Here is a 13,342-nt window from a genome sequence, read left to right on the forward strand (position 1 = left end):
TATATACAAATAATAAGAAAATTTCACTTCATACAACTGAGTAGTATTCCATTGCTTTACCACCTTTCATTTTCAAAATTTGTGGTTTAAAAGATACAAATATTGGTTTTAACAATGCTCTGGTGTTTTAAAATTTTTAGTTTAGTGAAGCTAAATAGATTTTACTGAAAAACACTCAGAAACTTGTGAAACAGGTGTAGGGTGGAATGGAATAATTGTTCAAGCGAGAACAGTCATTTAACAAAGCAAGCAAAGAGAGACATAGAGAAAGGAAGCACGGTATTTCTTCTTATGAGATCAAATCTTGAGGACCAAGCCCACTCTGGTAGTTTAGGAATAAGAACTTGGAGTGGTATGAACGTAACTTGTGCACTTTAGGGGAGAACCTGAGTGAAACTATTATAAGTATGTTCAGGATCATGATAAACTGGAGTCTGCACTTGGAGTGAGGTGGGTAGAGAGTTCTTTGGGGAGATCTGAACTATGGACAACAGTAATATTATAACATTAATGATAATATCTTACCGTGGGATTCCAAAAAAATCTGTAACAGTGGCATCAGAAATGATAACATTCTTAGGTATTTGGATTTCCTGTGGAAACAACGGGAAAGCTGAGTTTATGCTCTGGATGCATCCACCTGAAACAAGGTCAACAAATCATGAATGAAAAATTAAAAGTTACATGGATCAAGGATTCTAATCCCAGTGGAAGGCTAGATTTCGGGTGGACAATTTCTACTGATGGCCTGATGTAGATTCTGATCCTGGGATACGTAACAGAAAGGAGGTAGTGACAGGTATCCTCAGAAGTGAAGCCTCTGAAACAGAATTCATTCATGACAACTTATGGGTTATCAAAATTTGCTCATGGCTGCTACCATTATAACATGCCATTCAATGGTTCTGTGGTTTCAATTTACTGTGTCAATGTAAAGATGAAGTTTCCAAATGGAAGGTAAAAATCTGAGGCCCTCAAGATGATGAATCATAGTGAGGGGGGAGCTGGAGCTATAGTACAGCAGGTAGGGCATTTGCCTTGCACACAGCATACCCAGGTTAGATTCCCAGCATCCTGTATGGTCCCTCCAAGCACCGTGAGGAGTAATTCCTGAGTGCAGAGCCAGGAGTAACCACTGTGCATCGCCACGTGTGACCCAAAAACGCAAGAAAATGATGATCTGGGATTGATCCTTAGCATTGCAAACAGCATTATTTTTTAATTTTTAATTTTTTTCTTTCTTTCTTTCTTGCTTGCTTGCTTTTTTGTTTCCCTTAGCTTTAATGTCATGAAGGGATCTTCCCACATTTTTCTTCATATATCTTAAGAATTCAGGTATGATAGTGAGGCCTTTAATACATTTGATCTGACTTTGTGCCTGGCACTATAAAGAGGTCTGAATTCATTTTTTTTGCATGTTGCTGTCCAGTTTTCCCAGCACCAGTTGCTGAAGAGACTTCCTAGCTCAACTTCATATTTCTTGAGCATTTATGAAAGATTAGGTAATAATAATCTGAGGGCCAGCGTCAAGATATTTGACTATATTCCATTGATCTGAGGCCTGTCTTTATCTGAATATCATGGTATTTGGATGACTACAACTTTGTAGTAGGGATTGAAGTTGGGGAAGGTGTTCCCTTCTTTTTACCAAAGATAGCTTTAGCTCTTCATGGGAGTTTATGGTTTTGTATGAGTTTCAAGAGTGTTTAATCTATTTATTTGAAAAATGTTATGGGTATCCTTATAGAAAGTGCATTAAATCTTTATAGAGCTTTGGGGTGTATTGCCATTCTGACAGTGTTAAACCTCTCAATCCATGAGCATGGGATGTGATTCCATTTCCTCATATACTCTCTTATTTTGTGAAGTAGTGTTTTGTAGGTTTTTTTTTTTTGGTATATTTCCTTAAGTAAACCCTGAGTATTGCTGGATGTACCTTCCAAAACAGAAAGAAAATGTCAATACTGATTGAATGGTACTAAGAAATTGTTTTTAATTTTTAGACGTATTGTATTATGTATGCGTGCACATACACATGCATGCTTAATTCTTATCTATTGAAGAGATCTGCTGAAATTATTTGAAATTTCTTTCAAAAAGGAGAGAGGACATAAGGGTTGATAGCACAGCGGGTAGGGCTTTCGCCTTACAAGCGGTCAACATGGCCGACCCGAGTTCGATTCCTCCGCCCCTCTCGGAGAGCCCGGCAAGCTACCGAGAATATTCAATATGCCAGACACAGTAACAACAAAGTCTCCAATGGAAACATTACTGGGCCCGCTCGAGCAAATCGACGATCAACGGGAGGGCCTTTACCTTTACCTTTACCTTAACCTTTTTAGTTGATTCCAATATACTCGATTTTCTGAGGTATTATTGTGAATGGGATTGTTTTTCTCTATCTCTTTTTTCTCTTTCATTATTAATATATGGGAAAGCCATGGTGTACCAGATATTGATTTTGCAATATGCTACTTTACTAAACAAATCTATTGTTCCCAGGAGCTTTTTTGGAGATTCTTTGGGATTTTCTATGTATAGTATCATATTATCTCCAAATAGTAAAAGCTTGAGTTCTTCCTTTTTTATATGGTTGACCTTGATATCTTTTTTTTTTTTTTACCAAAATCATATGGCAAGTACTTCAAGTACTATGAAGAATAGGAGTTTTGAGAGTGGGTAACTTGTTTTGTGCCTGATTGTATTCTGGAATTCTATTTCATTGATTTCTGCTCCAAGCCTTTGGTTTTTCCCCCTTGAGAATAATACTTGCTGTGGGTTTGTGGTAATTTGCTTTGACTATATTGAGGAAAGTACTTTCAACTCCCATTTTCTTGAGAGTTTTTCATCATGAATGGGTGCTGGATCTCATCAAATGCTTTATCTACATCTATTGATATGATCATATGACTTTTATCTTTATTTTATTGAGATGGTGTATTCTGTTGATTGACTAGAGAATGTTAAGCCATCCTTGCATCCCCAAGCTAAACCTACTTGGTCATAGTGTGTGATCTATTGTTGAGTTTCTAGATTCTCTTTGCTGGTATTTTCTTGAAAATTTTTGTATCTGTATTCACAAAGGAAATAGGTCTGCAATTTCCTTTTTTTTGTGGTGTCTCTGTCGATTTGCGTATTAGGGTGATCTTTGCCTCACAGAAACTATTTGGGAGTATTTCTGTTTCTTCAATTTCCTGGAAAATCTTAAAAATGTTGGAAGCAGTTCCTCTTTAAAGGTTTGAAATAGTTCACTATTGAATCCATCTGGGACCTGGATTCTGTTTGGGGGTATAATTTTGACCATTATTTCAATTTCCTTGTTAGTGATAGGTCAAGTATTCCAAATCTTCTTGGTTCAGCCTTGGGAGGTAATTGGAATCCAATAATTTATAAATTTTTTCAAGATTCTCTCATTTCCTGCTGCAAAGATTCTCAAAATAATCTCTGATGATCCTATGGATTTCTGTACTTTCTATTAGGACACCCCACTTTGCATTTCTGATTCGATTTATTAGAATTCTTTCTCTTTGTTTCTTTGAGAGGCTTCTCATGGTTTAATGATCTTATTTATTTTCTCAAAGAACCAGTTTTTGTTCTTATTGGTCTTCTGGATTGTATTTTGGGATTCTAGCTCATTGATGTCTGGTACAAGTTTTATTATTTCCTTCCTCCATCCTAGTTTGGACTACTTTTGTTGGTTATTTTCCAAAATCTTGAGCTCTAATTTATTCTTGTAGGCCCTTTCTTTCTTCCTGATGAATTCTGGCAGAACTATAATCTTTCCTCTTAACACTGCTTTTGCTGTGTCCCACAAGTTCTGGTAGCTCGTGTCCTCATTCTCATTTGTTTATGGAAACTTTTTATTTCCTCTTTGATTCTTCCCTAAGCCATCAGTTGTTCATTACTTCCCTTAAAGAAAATATTTCCTTGCTGAGCTTCAGTCTGTTTGATCTATCGAGAAGTGACAAAGAAGTGTTGAAATCTCCTACTAGTATTGTGTTGCTATCAATGTTTTTCTATAAGTCTATTAGAAGTTGTTTTAAAGTATTTTGCTGGTCTGTCATTAGGAACATATACATTGAGGAGGGTGAGTTCTTTCTGATGTACATATCCCATGATCATTAAGAAATGACTGTCACTGTCTCTGATAACCTTTAGTCTGAAGTTCTTGTGGTCTGATACTAGTATGGCCACTCCAGGTTTGCGGAGGTGATATTTTCTTGAAAACTTGTTTCCCAGCCTTTTACTTTTAGCCCATGGGTGCTTTGATTGTTCAGACATGTTTCTTGCAGGCAGCAGAATGTTGGGTTCAGTTTTCTAATTCATCTTCCTATTCTGTGCCTCTGAATTGGCACATTTAGTCCATTGACATTGAGAGAGATTGTTGTTTTGGGGATTTGTGCTCTCTTTATGTATAATTTTTGTACTTGTGGGGATTGTCTTAGCTTAAAGTATACCTGTTAATTCTTCTTGCAACAAAATTATGGAATGCTTTACAAGTTTGCATGTTATCTCTGTACAAGGACCATGCTCATCATTGTATCATTTCAATTTTAATATATGTGTTATCAAACCTATTAGGAGTTAATTTTTCCATATTTTTCTCTTCTTATTACTTTGACTGTTGTCCTTCCTCACTCCTATGGCAGACAATGATTGCTAATCAAGGAATGTATTTCAAAGCAGCATGAATAAATAGATTTAGAACTTTAATGTCCCAGAAATAAAAATATGGTTTTTAGTATATTATCGTTTACCCTACCCCCTAGGCATTAGTTTTACAAAATAATTCTTTTGGAAGATGGTATATGAGTTTGTTTAATGTTGTTCCCTGAATCCTTCATTAAGAACATTAAAATAGAGCCTTTTGCTGTTCTCACCTCAGTCCCGTGTACATCTCCAGGAAAAGGTGGATGGTGTTGTCTGCACTTTGACCACCTTGAATGTATGTAGGATTTTTCTCCTGAAGGATGAGGTGAGGATCATATTGATGATTTCATTCCACCTTATTACAAGTTCAACTTGAATGGAAGGTGAGACTCATGAGGCTCCTATAAAGGACAGAACAAAGGGTCTCAGTGAAGTTTAATGGCCAACTCACATTAACAACATAGATGACTCAAAGTAACCTGTGTGCATCTTTGTGTGTAGTGAGTTTCATATCTACTGATAGTGATTGTCAGTCATGACACATGGGAAAAACAGACCTGTAATTAAAAAATCTAGTTCTCTGAGCAGAGTGGGGTCTCTGAGGTGATTGACCAAGTGCGTAGTAATTTATTACTAAGCACATAAGTATTTTGAATGATGTGTACTTTTCGATCTAAAATTAATTCCAAATATGTCTAAAACGACAGTGTCCTGACCTCGCACATGGCTTTCCTCACCGAGGCCCCTTGGAGGTGCCGGGGTGAATTTCCCTCACGGACCTGATTAGAGCCCCAGCAGCTGAAGACCTCTGCAACCAGCCATAGGTAGGCTTAAGACCACCCTTCCCAAGCTTGAAGGAGCCTCATGCATGAAGGAACTGGAAGAGGAACCCAGATGTGCAGAACCGGGGGATGAGACCTCTATGGCTGCTCAGATCAAGACTGTGCCCCCTCCTTCCAGATCCCCCATCTTCTAATAATTCAGTGCTACAACCACGAACTGCCCCTGGATCCATGTAATGCCATCAATGGCCAACATCCAGAGACTGGATCCTATTTAGAAGACAGCAACTCTGATTGTCCAGTTCTCACTCTCAGAGAACCTGGTAGGCTTCTGCGGGTATCTTGCCCGCATGGCGGAGTCTTTGTTTCTGGTCACTGTTCTTTTGAGGTACAGAAGCTGCTTAATTTAAGATAGTCCCCTTTGTTTATCTCTGTTTCCAGTTGCTTGGCAAGTGGCGTGTTATATTTGAAGATACCTTTAGCTTTAATGTCGTGGAGGGATTTGCCGACCTTGTCATCAATGAACCTGAGGGATTCTGGTCTGATGTTGAGGCCTTTGACCCATTTTTATCTGACTTTTGTGCATGGTGTTAGGTAGAGGTCTGAGCCATTTTTTTTTTTTTTTTGCATGTAGCTGTCCAGTTTTTTCTGCACCGTTTGTTAAGGAGGACTCTCTTGAACCACTTCACATTTCTTTCTCCCTTATAAAGATTAGATGATTATATATTTGAGGGTGTGTGTCAGTATATTCAATCCTTTTCCATTGGTCTGCATCTGAGCCTTTGTTTGAGTCCCATGCTGTTCTCATAATTATCGTTTGTAGTAGAGTTTGAGGTTGGGGAAGGTGATGCTTCCATTGTCTTTTCCCCAAGAATTGCTTTAGCTATTCGTGTGCGTTTGTTGTTCCATGTGAATTTCAGGAGTGCTTGATCAATTTCTTTGAAGAATGTCATGGGTATCTTTATAGGGATCAAGTTGAATTTTTACAATGCTTCGTGGAGAATTGCCATTTTGACAATGTTAAATCTCCCATTCCATATGCAGTATATATGTTTCCATTTCCCTGTGTCCTTTTTAATTTCCTGATGTATAGGTCCTTTACCTCTTTAGTTAAGCTGATTCCAAGGTTCTTGATTTTCTGAGGCACGATTGTGAATGGGATTGCTTTTTCATGTCACTTTCTTCTCTTTCATTACTTGCATATAAAGAAGCCATAGACTTTTGGGTATTGAGTTTATAGCCTGCAATTTTACTATAAATGTCTATTGTCTCTGGGAGTTTTTCGTAGAGATTTTAGTATTCTCTGAATATAGTATGATATCTACTGTGAAGAGTGAGAGATTATTTCTAATTTTCATACATGAAAAACCCTTAATATTTTTTTCTTATCTATTTTCTCTTCTATTTTCACTTATCTATTTTCTCTTCTATTTTCTCTTATCTATTTTCTCTTCTATTTCTTTGTATAAATTTCTTATAAATTTCTTATAAATTCTTATAAATTTCTTTGTATAAATTTCTATTTTCTTATCTATTTCTCTTCTCTTTCTTTGTATAAATTTCCAAAATATGTAGCTTTTATTAAATATATTAAGAATAAATCGTAGGTCTTGATTATACCATGAAGATTATTTTCCTGTTAGAAGATACCCTTCTGAAATGCAAAAAGAGACACATTTTGAAAATGTTGATTATTCGTTCATTTATTCAATGAATATTTGTTAGTCTGGTGGTGCAGTGCCCGCAGGAAGTCAACCTGTACCTCAGGTGAGTACATCAACAGTCTGATGGTGTCTTCATGCTTCCTGATAACCTCAAATCGCCACTGTGCCTCTGGCTGGCTCCCAACAACTCAGGACTACGTTTCCCGAGAAATTAAACTCCCAAAAGATATGTGGGAGCCATGTTCACAAACCACCCCTGGCTCAGCTATACAAGCTAATGCATTGGTCTTGTTTCAGAGACCCATAGACATATCTGGAACACATCAACAGCCACAGTTAACCTTGGACCTGCAAAAGGCTGAACACACTAGGGTAAATCGGAGGGAGGCAGGTTAGTTTGGTGCCCACCCAACCAGAACCCAGTGCAGCCACTTGATCCCACAATCCAAAATCGCCACCATGCTCTCCTCTGTTTTCCATCGTCTCAGGATGGCTCTCACTGAAATATAACAGCTGAAAATTCGGATATGCGGGTTTTGTGACTGAAATCTCCAGGCTTTCTCTTGGCAGGATGGGCATCCCACCCTCACTGCCCTGTACTTATGGAAGCCTCAGCAGACATTTCCATACCTCAAAGCTACTACAGGCTTACCTTCCTGATAAAAATGCTAAATTCCTTGAACAAACATGATGACCTCTTAGTACCTGTACGAGACCCTTAATGCACAAAATAAAAAGGAGACAGAGAGAAAGAATTAAAGAGCCTGCCATAGAGACACACTGGGGGTGGGGGTAGGGTGTTGGGGGATGGTTTTAGGGAACCAGGAATATTGGTTTTGGGAAATGTACACTAGAGGAGTGATGGATGTTGGATCGTTGTATGACTGGAAGAAAATTATGAATAGATTTGCAATGGTTTATCTCACAGATATTGGATAAAACATTAAAAATATATATCCTTCATTTGTACCTCAGAATACTGATGGAACTTTAAAACCCAGCATATCTATTTTTGTGTTCTCTGTAGGAAAAAAAATTTTACTCACCTGTGTGCCAATAGCTTGTAGAAAGCTAAACCCAAAGATATATCAATGACTGTCTTTCGCATAAATACTGTAATTGCAGCTATGTTATGTTTTAGAATCAGTTCATGGACAAGACGTCAAGAGGAGCAGTGGCAAAGTGCATCAATGTTGAATGGATAATGTTTCAGAAGCTTGCAAGGGAGATGGGAAGATTTGGCATGAGTAAAGGGAAGAAACAGAAGAGTGAAGTACTAATAAGTATCATGAGAAAAATGCAAGGGAGGACATTTCCTGGCAAGTGTCACACTCTGTTGAGCTTTTGCTGAGGATAAGTATTAGAAAGTATCTTTCCCATTTAGTGGCAAAAAGGTAACTTTGATGGGTGTATTTAAAATTTACTTTAACGATTAGAATTACCAAGAGATACAAAGTTACAAAGTTGCTCATAATTGAGTTTCAGTCATCTAATGTTCTAGAACCTTTCCAGTATATTGGGGCATTTTTGAAGGAATATCCCTGGTGCGAAGACTAGGGCATCTGAATCTTAACACATTTCACCAAATATTTGATCTGTACTCACATGATTTACACTGTCTCCCCTGCTCTTTGATTTATGTTTTCATGCAATATTTCCTTGTGAACCTCACCTCAAGTGAGGCTCCCTATTTAAGACAAGTACATGTTTCTGGGGCACTACATATTTTTTGGTTGCTGGGAGAGACTCTAAAGCAATGCTCAGGAGGTGTGGGGGCCCCACAGACAATTCTCAGAAAACGTGGCCATGGTGCTTGGGGTCCTCTGAGGCTAAACAGCCTTTGATACTCTGGCAAGCAGGTGGTGCTGGGAGTCAAATTGGGTGCATGTGAGACAAGTTCCATAAGCACTACACTATCTCCTGCGGCCCTGGGTATTAGATTTATGTCAGCATTCTGTCATCCTCCCTTTTGTCAGAAAGCAGAGACTTGTGCAGGAGAAAGTGGAAGAGACTTTAGGGTTTAGCTAGGTTGACTGAGTAGCTGGTGATACCATTAAGATTGGAACATAAAGTAAAAATAAAACAAGAGCTCAGTGCCTTTTCCCGCTGAACTCGACACCCTCCACAGGGGTACACCTGCGGGCAACAACTGCAGCAGCTCCTTTGGACTATCCATCAGCTAATCAGCCCCTCCCCTCCAGGTGGGTAGAGGGAGCACAAGCCAGGTTCACCACTCCTCCACTCCTCAGCCCCAGCCCCCGCCTTTTCCTGCAGAACTGGACACCCTCCAGCAGGGGACACCTGAGGCAGCTCCATGGGATTTTCCATTGCTCCTCCTACATTCCAGGATCCTGGGTGGGAGTGACCCTGGGATGAGCCAGATGCGTGGCCACCATATAGGGAGCAGTTCCTCCCAGAATTGGGAGTGGCCTTCTCCTGGGTGGCCAGCCGCAGTTATATTTCCCAATCTGGGCACTCAGGACTTTCATCTCTCACTTAGTCGCTTAATACCGACTAAAAATTTCTGACCACCTCTACTAGAATACATTAACATCCCACTCTCCTACTCCATTTATAACAAAAGACCTGTATGAAATGTGCTGTACAAGCTCAAAACTAAAAAGTACCTCCTCCAAAGCGCAAATCTCCACCACGAGGAGAATATGAAGAAAAGAATCCCGAATCCTCAACCAAGGTTTTCCACAATTGCACTCTCTTTGATAAAGAATTCCAGGATAAAATGCAGAGGGTGTTCAAGGACCTACTCAAAGAATCAATGGAATAGATATCCAAAGACTAAAAGAAGAAATGAAAAAACAATAGAAAAGAGAGCCAAGAAAATACAGGAAGAAAAGAGAACAGAATTTTAAAAAGCTACAAAAAGAAGAGTCACAAATAAAGGATTCAGTGGATGAAATTAAAAAGTTAGTAAGTGCCCTTAGCAATAGGATAAGTGCAGCTGAACAGAGGATCAGCGAGCTTGAAGATGAGCAACAGAAATCCCACTGGGAAGAACAAGCAATAGGAAAAGACCTCAACCCCAATGAAAAAGCTAGAGTAAAAGAAACCATTGCTGAAAAGCTCCCAGAGTTAAGGAAAGCAGACATCCAGATCCAAGGACCCAGAAGGGTACCAGCTAAAGGAGACCCCAGAAAAAACACTCCAAGCATATCATAGTCAGAACGATGGATGCTGTGGACAGAGACACAATATTACAAGCAGCAAGGTCAAAGAAGGAAATTACATACAAAGGAGCACCCCTTAGATTCACAGCAGACCTATCAGTGGAAACCCTCAAAGCCGAAGGCAATGGTTGTATATAGTGAAAAAATTCAAAGAAATGAACGCCTCACCGAGAATACTCTATCCAGCAAAACTCTCACTCAAATTCGATGGAACGATACACCACTTTTTAGATAAACACAAACTCAGCAACTTCATACACTCAAAACCAAATCTAAAAGAAGAACTAAAGGGGCTCCTGTAAGAAAAGAATGAAAACACGTGTAAACACAATCAACTCCTACAGGAAGATGGCACAAAACCCCATGACAATACTCTCCCTTAATGTCAATGGTCTAAATGCACCTACCAAGAGACACAGAGTGGCAAAACGGATCCAGAAACTGAAACCACAATTCTGTTGTCTACAAGAAACTCATCTGAACAATCAGAGTAAACACAGACTCAAAGTGAAAGGATGGAAAACAATCCTGCAAGCAACCAGCTCCATCACAAAAGCTGGGATGGCCACACTAGTATCCGACAACATTAATTTCAGGCTGAAAAATATTAGAAGGGACAGCGAAGGCCACTTTCTCTTCATCAAGGGATACATTCCACAGGAAGAAATCATACTCTTAAATGTATAAGTACCTAATGAAGGAACAGCTAGATACTTAAAACAACTGCTAACAGATTTTAAAGAGGACAGTGCTAACAACACAATAGTAGATGGAGACTTCAACATCGCTTATCACCTCTGGATAGATCAACAAGAACAATACTCAGCAAGGAAACATTGGCTTTGAATGAAGAAATAGAAGAGAAAGGTCTTATAGACCTATACAGGGCTTTACACGCCCCAAAGAAAGAATACACATTCTTCTCCAGTGCTCCTGGAACATTTTCCAAAATCGACTATGTGCTAGGCCACAAAACATACCTCAATAGAATCAGGAAGATAGAAAGAGTATCAACAATCTTTTCAGACCATGATGCACTGAGGCTAGATGTGAATCACACGCAGACACGGACAACCAAATCGAACACCTGGAAAATAAACAAGTCACTGCTGAACAATGTGTGGGTCAAGAAGGACGTCAAGGAAGAAATCAAAAGATACCTGGAAACAAATGAGAACGAAGACACGAACTACCAGAGCTTATGGGATGCAGCTAAAGCCCTATTAAGGGGAAAATTCATAGCTCTGCAAGCATATCTAAGGACAGAAGAAAGAAAAGATGCACATAAGCAACTTATTTCACAGCTCAACATCTTAGAAAAGGATCAAGAAAAGGAGCCTAAATCGGGCAGAAGGACAGAGATCATAAAACTTGAGCAGAATCAACGACATGGAAACCTAAAAAACAATCTGAAAGATCAATGAAACCAAGAGCTGGTTCTTTGACACCAGCTAAAAGATCTGAAAGATCAATGAAACCAAGAGCTGGTTCTTTGACACTATAAACAAGATAGATAAACCACTAGCAACACTCACAAAGAAACAGAGAGAAAGAAAACTAATAAACCGAATCAGAAATAAAAATGGAGATATCACAATGGAAACCAAAGAAATTCAAAAGATCATCAGAGACTACTTTGACAGTCTGTATGCCAAGAAAAAAGAGAAGTTAGAAGAAATGGATAACTTCCTGGATTCCTATAATCTCCCAAAAATGAGTCAAGAGGATATAAAATACCTGAATAGACCTAGTCATGAAAATGAAATTGAAACTGTAATCAAAATTCTTCCCAAAAACAAAAGCCCAGGTCCAGATGGATTCACTACCAAATTTTTCCAAACATTTAAAAAAGGATCTACTGCCCGTCCTTCTCAAACTTTTCCAGGAAATTGAAAAAACAGAAACTCTCCCAAACAGTTTCTATGAAGCCCATCTCTCTCTAATACCAAATGGAAACAAAGACACCACGAGAGAAGAAAACTACAGTCCGATATCACTGATGAACACGGATGAGAAGATCCTGAACAAAATACTAGCAAAGAGATCTCAACAGCTCATCAAAAAGATCATACACCATGACCAAGTGGGATTCATCCCGGGGATGCAAGGATGGTTTAACATTTGGAAATCAACCAACATAATCCATCATATAAACAAAAGATAAAAATCATATGATCATATCAATAGATGTAGAGAAAGCAATTGAGAAGATACAGCATCCGTTTATGATGAAAACTCTCGCCAAATTGGGGATTGAGGTGATTTACCCCAATATAGTTAAAGCCAGCTACCACAAGCATACAGCAAGCATCATCCTCAATGGGGAAAATCTGAGAGCGTTCACCCTAAGATCCGGAACGAGATAAGGATTCTGACTCTCTCAACTGCTGTTGAACATAGTTCTGGAAATACTAGCAATAGCAATTAGGCAAGCAAAAGATATTAAGGCCATCCAAATAGGAAAGGAAGAAATCAAGCGCTCTCTATTCGCAAATGATATGATACTATACTTAAAGAACCCTAAAAACTCTACCAAGAAACTCCTAGAAATGATAGACTCGAGAGTAAATTTACAGGTATAAAATAAATACCTAAAAGTCCATGGCTTTACTATACACAAATACTGAGAGAGAAGAAAATGACAAGATGAAAACAATCCCATTCACAATTGTGTGCCAGAAAATCAACTACATAGGAATTAGTTTAACTAATGAAGTAGAGGAACTGTACAAAGAAAACTACAAAACGCTGCTTCTTGAAATAAAAGAGGAAGCAAGGAAATGGAAAAATATCCCCTGTTCATGGATCTGGAGAATTTATATTGCCAAAATGGCAATACATCCAAAAGCACTGTACAAATTCAATGCGATCCCTATTAGGTTATGCATGACATTCTTCAAAGAATTGGAGCAAACACTCCTGAAATTTATATGGAACAATAAGCCCCCACGAAGAGCTAAAGCAATTCTTGGTTAAAAGAAAATGGGAGGAATTAACCTCCTGAACCGCAAACTTTACTAAAAGTAGTAATAATTAAAACAGCATGATACTGGAACAAAGG

The 13,342-nt window shown here is 38.6% G+C and overlaps 1 pseudogene; it reads right to left on the bottom strand.

Annotated features, from left to right (window-relative positions):
* Window positions 1-4,477: 4,477 nt before the first annotated feature.
* Window positions 4,478-4,574, bottom strand: LOC130033870 (uncharacterized; annotated as a pseudogene).
* Between the last annotated feature and the right edge of the window lie 8,768 nt (window positions 4,575-13,342).

This window comes from Sorex fumeus, unplaced genomic scaffold, assembly GCF_029834395.1.
Source record: "Sorex fumeus unplaced genomic scaffold, SorFum_2.1 ptg000054l, whole genome shotgun sequence".
NCBI classification, from domain to species: domain Eukaryota; kingdom Metazoa; phylum Chordata; class Mammalia; order Eulipotyphla; family Soricidae; genus Sorex; species Sorex fumeus.